We start from the raw sequence: 7,223 nt of genomic DNA, 5'->3' as shown, positions 1-7,223 counted from the left end.
ATCAGCTCCAGGGCGAATAGCTAAAACTGCTGTCAATGCAGGGCATTCCCAGAAAAATGTCGTTAGCGGTGTCTTCATTCCTGCTTTTGCCTATTCTGAACTTCTAAATCTTAGGTCAGGAAGAGTTCACCTTATTTAGTGGTCTAAGAATAACCATCATCGCTATTATTACTACCCACTCAGATTTCCCTTCTCAATAAGACTGAATAGGCAGGAATTTTTTTCTGCTTTGTTCACTACTGAAACCCTATTGCCCAGCACAGTGCCTGAAACATAGAAGGAACTCAATAAACATTTTTGAACAAATACATTATAATTAATTGTAGTGTGAAATAGTAACAATAACTATCATTTTATTGATTTGTGACAAATACTCTGAAAAAAGATCAGACCTTTCCTTCCATTCTCCCCCATTTAATCATTTTTCATTTTTCAATTGCATTTTAATTATGAGCTGTTCAATTGGACCTAGAGCCAACAGAGGGACCCTGTTTTTTGTAAAATAGTTTTAGAACTTCACAAATCTCAACACACAGCTGGCAGACTGAGCTCACCAGTGTGACTCTTATCCTTATACTTCCCTCCTTGTAGCTCTCAGAATCACCATCATGAACCTGGTGGTCAGCTGTCTGTGACATTTTTGAAGCATTGGGCATATTTCCATTTATCCCTGCACCCTTTCACACCTCACGTCCCTCCCACCCCTCCCACCACATTCATGCCAGATTTGAATCCGATCCTCTTTAGAGAGTCTTGTGTGCTCTATCTCCCAAATGCAGGCTTAGCCACATGAACTACAATATCACAACATACAGGGCATGAGGTGGGGGACAAAAGTTTACAGCTGTGACTATGTGAAACACAGATAATTCTTATGTTATTATTATTTATTAATTATTGTCTTATTTTCCATATGAACAACTATTAACGTACTTTTCCCCACCCTGTATATGCACTGATACGAATTTGGAGTCTCTCCTAATCAAAGAGCAAGTGTTATCAATAAGTAAGTGTGACAAAAGAATAGCCTCTCTCCTGGCCCATGTGTGAGCAGGGTTCTCTGCATGTGATAATGACATTAGAGATGCTTTGAAACTCTGAGTGGGAAGGATATCTAAATGAGGGTAAGACTAGATTATAGTATCAAGTAGACCAAACACACATAATGATCTAAAAATAAAAGAAATGTTTTTCTCACTCAAAATTAATTCTGTTGGTCAGGCTGTTCTGCTCCATGCAGTCATTCTGATGTCTATGATAACAAAGATGGCATTTTCTTTTATGGATGATTTTCAAAGTTGCTTGGGAAAGTTTCCATTCCAATTACATGGAAGAAGAAATGAATGACTTCAAGGAATAAGTTCTTTATTGGCCAAAGCTGGAAGTTGCACCTCAATTCTGCCCACATTCAATTGGTAGGAACTCAGTTGTCATGCCTACCACCAAAGAAGGCAGAGGAATATAGTCCAACTGAAAGCCCTTTAAGAAGAAACAGATTGTGCTCTAGCTAGTTTGGCTCAGTGAATAGAGTGCCGGCCTACAGACTGAAGGGTCCTGGGTTTCATTCCAGTCAAAGGCACATGCCCAGATTGAGGGCTTGATCCCCAGTAGGAGGTTTGCAGGAGGCAGCCGATCAATGATTCTCCCTCATCATTGATGTTTCTGTCTCTCTCCCTCTCCCTTCCTCTCTAAAATCAATCCCATATAATAAAAGTCTAATATGCAAATTGTCGCCTCAGGCGGTAGTTCAACCAGGAGTTCGACTGGGAGACTGGGAGTTTGACCACTCACTATGATGTGTACTGACCACCAGGGGGCAGTGTGGACCATGGCAGGTGTCAGCAACAGGCTGCGACCTCTCAACGGCTACCTGGAGGTGAGGGTGATGGGGACAAAGGTGTGGTGAGAATGCTGGGTGTCCGCCAAGCTTGCTCTCACTCCCCCTGTTACCCTCCACCAGGACGCCAAGACCTGCATGCTGGGGAAGCCCCTACACTCAGGTGCTGGGCACCTGCGTGGGGCCGGTCGGGTTCCCTGTGGGTTTGCACAGGAACAGGTCTGAGACACCAGCTGGGGGAGAGCTCACTGCCTGCCCAGCTTCCACAGAACAGCTGGGCAGCCCAGAGCCCCATGCTGCATCCTGGCCCACAGTGTCTGGCTGCGGTCACTGCTTCTCCATGTGGGGACTCGGGCACCGTGACACAGGTGGAGGGGGGCATGCGGTTGCTGGGGGCCCAGGTGCTGCCCAGGGCCCAGAGATCAGCTGGGACCTGCCCTTCCATGCCAGGCCTAGGGACCGCACCCGTGCATGAATTTTGTGAACCAGGACTCTAGTAAAATATATATTTTAAAAAATAAAAAGGAGAAGAAACAGATTATGGCAGCCATGAACATTCACAGTTCACATCTCCTGCAGCAAGAGCATAATTAACTATTGTTCCCAGCTGCTGTCCCTCTACATTCACCACTGTATAATGAGAATTATGCCAAATCTCATACTACGAATCTTCAAGTGCATCCTTTAACATGGCTTCTTCCTACACTCTAGTCTATCTAAAGCCTTGTTCATGAAACTTTATGTCAAGATTTACAAGTGCAGAGTAGAACGTAGTAGTTAAAAGTATAGACTCCAGATCCAAAAGGTCTGGGTGACCCTGGGCAGGTTCCTTAACCTCTCTGTCCTGTTTCTTTATCTGTAAAGGAGATATGCTTAAGAGTTATGCTTGCAAAACTGTTAGAAGAGCATGTGGCACTTATTAACTACTAGTTATTATTATTCTGCCATTATGCTCTATGAGATTCCAGAGGTTTTTTTTTGTAATCCTCACCTAAGGATATGTTTTTACTGATTTTAGAGAGAGAGGAAAGGGGAGGAGAGAGAGAGAGAGAGAGAGAGAGAGAGAGAGAGAGAGAGAGAGAGAGAGAGAGAGATCCATGTGAGAGAGAAACATCTATGGGTGGCCTCCTGTATGTGTCCCAACAGGGTATTGAACCTGCAACTTAGGTACGTGCCCTGACTGGGAATCCAAACTGCAGCCTTTTGGTGTACAGGATGGTGCTTCATCTAACCGAGTCACGTGGCCAGGGCTAGAGTTCCCGTTTTTCTTGTGGTGGTTTTTTGTGTGTCTGTGTGTGTGTGTGTGTGTGTGTGTGTGTGTGTGTGTGTGTTTTAATGATCTTGAAAGCTGTCAGGGTGAGGGTCTACACTTCTTATTCCAGTTTTGACCATTTTTGTGTGTGTGTGACTTTGTTGGTGATCACAGTCTAGGCTTCAAGGTTTTCCTCAGTTAAAAGAGCTACTTTGGCCAAAGATACATCGCTTCCAGGAGTATATCTGATGCCTGTTCAGAGCAGGGGTGGAAAGGACGAGCCAAGCCACCCACTGCTGGACAATTGTGATAGACCATTCAGAGCTCCTTGTGGGTCTGGGAAGGTTTTGTCTGCCCTACATTGCAATTGAGCTGCTTCTTCTGCCAAGACTTGCTTCCGCCTTCTCCGTTTCACAGGTGTTGCTAACCCCTCCTAAATCCACTGCCTGCCAAACTCCCGATCAGTGCTCAGTGCCTGCTGCTGGAAAACCCAACCTGCAAGAACTTCTAAGTAAGATTCTTAAAAACAAACAAACATACGTAGAAACAAGAGAAACCACTGTTTGTGTCTACACGGTTTAACCTCTTCTAGTGACCTCTAATTGCTTTATTTCTTTAGGATTTTTCTGTGATAAGATTACAAGCTTCTCAAGGGCAAGAACTTGAATATATAGAAGGAAAGGCTGACTGTCTACTCGCCTGACTCACTGGCTCTTTTGTTGGTTAATTGATGGAAATTTACATTAAATAAATTAGTGATATACAACGAAATTAACATGTGAGTTTATTCCTGACTTCCTGATATAGCAACAAAAATATAATACTTCAAATAACTTATTCTAATTTCACAAAGGAAAGACACAGGAAAAGGGTTAAGTTTAAAAAAAGAAAAACACACACCAAACTGTCACATGTCTGTTAACCAAAGCCTTCACTAATTATTTACTCGCTTGCCCAAATTCTTTGGCGTTCTCTGTTTCAGTCAGACAGATAATAATCTACTAAACATAGCGTCATATGTCAATGTTTGTCTCTGAATATTCAGGCCCAACCTGCTGATGCCCCCAGGAGCCAGAGGAGCCGGCTGCAACAGGATCCGCCTTGCAGACTGCCACTGATGACTCTAACAGTTGAGGCTTCTTAATAGAGAATTGAAATCAGCCTCGGTAAAACTTTTAAACTATTTTGTTCTTTGTTTCACCATTTGGGGGGAGGCAAATAAGTCTACACTCTTAAAGATTACAATCCTTTAAATATTTTAAGACAGCTCTTGAAATTCCCTTATGGTGTTTTCTTTTCCAAGCTAAAATTTTTTTGTTCCTTTAAGAAATGAGATTTTCAGACTATTTGCCATTCTGGCCGTCTTCCCTTGGATGCATTCGAGTTACTCAAAGTCTATCAGAAAGTGTGGCAGCCAAAATTTAATATCATACAGCACAGTTCATTGGGACTATTCGTTTCAGTGTTTTGATCACTGTTTCTATTACCGCTGTCTACATTTGCAGTGATTTTTTAGCTTCTTGTTTTATTATGGGGTCCACCCTAGTGGCATTCCTGTCAGATCTTTATGATTTTACTTTCCTCCAGTTTAATTAGACATTTACAACATTAAAAATTTCCTCCAACCTCTCCTCCTCCCAACTCCATCCCTCCTGCCCCAACAAGGATAGAATTTCCTCATTAATATCACGGAAAATGTTTCCCATCTGGCCTTTTTAAAAAACCATTATAAGTAGGAATCTTACTCAGATGTTGAGTGACACGGTTCCACTTACTGAATACTGGCTCTCTGTGTATACTTTATAGGATCTCTGGGATCACTGCATGTAAAATACAATCCATGAAATAGAATTTTATTTTTATAAAGGCAAATTGATTCAGAAGAAGGAAAATTTCTCCCCAAACCTTCTGTAAATTCAAAGCAAGGTTGCTATTGTCATTGTTTGTGGATTTTGTTGTTTAGTCTAAATTTTATATTTTGTTTATATTGGGCTAAGTCTGCACACCTTTGTAGTTCCTGGGATCTAGCCTCTTGTATAATTGCTTCAGAAATGCTATCCTATGAGATACCTAGCACAAGAAAATTGTGTAGCTATTTTTTTTTTTTTAATTCTGTACCTTATACAGGACCTGGTGTCAGGTAAAGCCAAGAACTAATTATGCAAATTACCAACACAAATATAACACAATCTATGGTGATTTATTTCCTGTAAAAATGTGATTATTATTTTTATTATTTATGAAAAACTGATTTTTTCCCAGAAGTTCAAAATACAATATAAAAGTAATAGCTAGTATTTACTCACATGTTGTTACATATCAGTCATTAGTAACATTAAGCTGAAATTTCCTAAAATTTTGTCTCTCACACCAAAGCAACCTTTATATCACTTACGAATTCCTGGAAGGAAAATGAATTCCACAACAGGTATTTTCCAGAGCAAATTTTACTTGGAGTCGGTCAAGAAATTTAAAAAATGGAGACCATTGTTTTGAGCTTTCAACTTCTGAAAGGTAGTCTCCAGAACAATACTTGAAATTCCCTAAAGGAAGTGACTGTGTCAGGCTCATCTTTGTAACCTCAGTTCCTAACTCCAGACTCGTCATAAGCAGGTCCTAAAGAGATGCTTGTGGATGGAGTGAATAATGAATGAATAAATAATGAGTGACAACTTTGAGAGTGAACATCTTGTGTCACTCACAGGCATTCCATGGAAAAGACAGTGGGAGCCAGGGATGATCAGGGGAGCTACAGAGGAGGAAATATAAATGGAACGTTGTTGGGAAGTCAGAGAGGACAAGATGTAGCAGCAGGATGGGAAATCACTAGGGACGACAGATATGGCAGGAGTTGGAGGTGATCAGCAACAGGAACAGGAAGAGACCAATGAGCCTCTGGAAAGTCTGTACCCGAAAGGAGAAGCGTGCTGTGTGCTGAAACAATGTGGGAAGACAGCTCTCAGTGCACAGACAGAGCATATGTACTAGTAGCTTGTTCACTGAGGGATTTAAACATTACATTTGATATATAAAATTAATAAAGGTGATGAAAAAATTAAAGAACAACGAAATGGATACAAAGAAGTCTTTAACTACATGTGTTTAATGATCATAACAATTTATTATAAAATGCTTGTAGCTATAGTCATGCTCATGGGATGAATGATTATCATGAAATAAAAACAGCTGTGGGGAAATCACAAACCAACAATATCAATAAAAGCAGTAAAATGAAAAGGTGTACCTTGAAATATTATTTAAGCAGACAGTACATATGCAGTTATCTTTTATGCTATATATGACTCAATTAAAATGCAGTTATAACAACATGGCCATATTTGTAAACATTCTGTATCATCCAACATAACCTACCACAGGAAGCTTTTAATGTATTGGTATGTCTTGATAATTATACGCTTAAAAAGATTGTATTGTACCATCTACATTGCAACTTGCTATAGTATAAGAATAGAAAATGTTAGATGGGGTGGAGAACTTCAAGTTTTATATAGAGCATCTGTACTATGACTAACAGATATGGATCAATGTTCATTAGATGTAAAATCCAATAATAATATATATAGGCCATAGACACGAGAGAAATCTTATATTGAAGTTTTAAATTAATAACATCTTATTACATATTGTTAGCAATATTGCTTAGATTTTTTTTTTCTTTTTGAAAAGGAATGAACCTGGATATGCAAGTGGATGCATTTTGTTATTCTTTGAGACTATGTGTATATAATAACTTTGTAAGTTCTATATGTCTTATTTAATTTAAATATATTTTTGTTTTTAATTTTTATCTAATTTATGATTTAGCAAATTCATGAGCTTTATTATTTGTGGAGAAACAAACTCCCCTAGATTATTATATAACATGATATGCGACAATAATGTAGTTTGCATTTACATAAAGATTTTTTGCCTACTTCTTTTTCTCACAGTAATTCCATATGATAAGCAGATTAGGTACAATAATCTCCATTTCAGAGATAAAGAGGGAGAAATAATGAAGTTAAGTATTTTGATTAAGGTCATATAATTACTTGATTTCCTAGGGCTAGAAGTCAGTTTTTTCCAAATTTGGTTTCTTTGCCATCCCCTCAGACCTTCTTGCCTTCTGTTTCT

The 7,223-nt window shown here is 39.5% G+C and overlaps 1 pseudogene across 1 annotated transcript in view; it reads left to right on the top strand.

Moving 5' to 3' along the window:
- The first annotated feature begins 1,828 nt into the window (after window positions 1-1,828).
- Window positions 1,829-7,223, top strand: part of LOC308515519 (large ribosomal subunit protein P1-like) — a 120,266-nt pseudogene continuing 114,871 nt past the window's right edge. The window contains exon 1 of the transcript in view: window positions 1,829-1,876. The product of the transcript in view is annotated as a large ribosomal subunit protein P1-like (transcript). The remainder of the gene's footprint in view (window positions 1,877-7,223) is intronic.

This window comes from Myotis nattereri (genome assembly GCF_964212035.1).
Source record: "Myotis nattereri genome assembly, chromosome: 3".
Taxonomy (NCBI): Eukaryota; Metazoa; Chordata; class Mammalia; order Chiroptera; family Vespertilionidae; genus Myotis; species Myotis nattereri.
The sequence above is the reverse complement of the archived record's forward strand: the minus strand, read 5'-3'. Positions and strand labels throughout refer to the sequence as shown.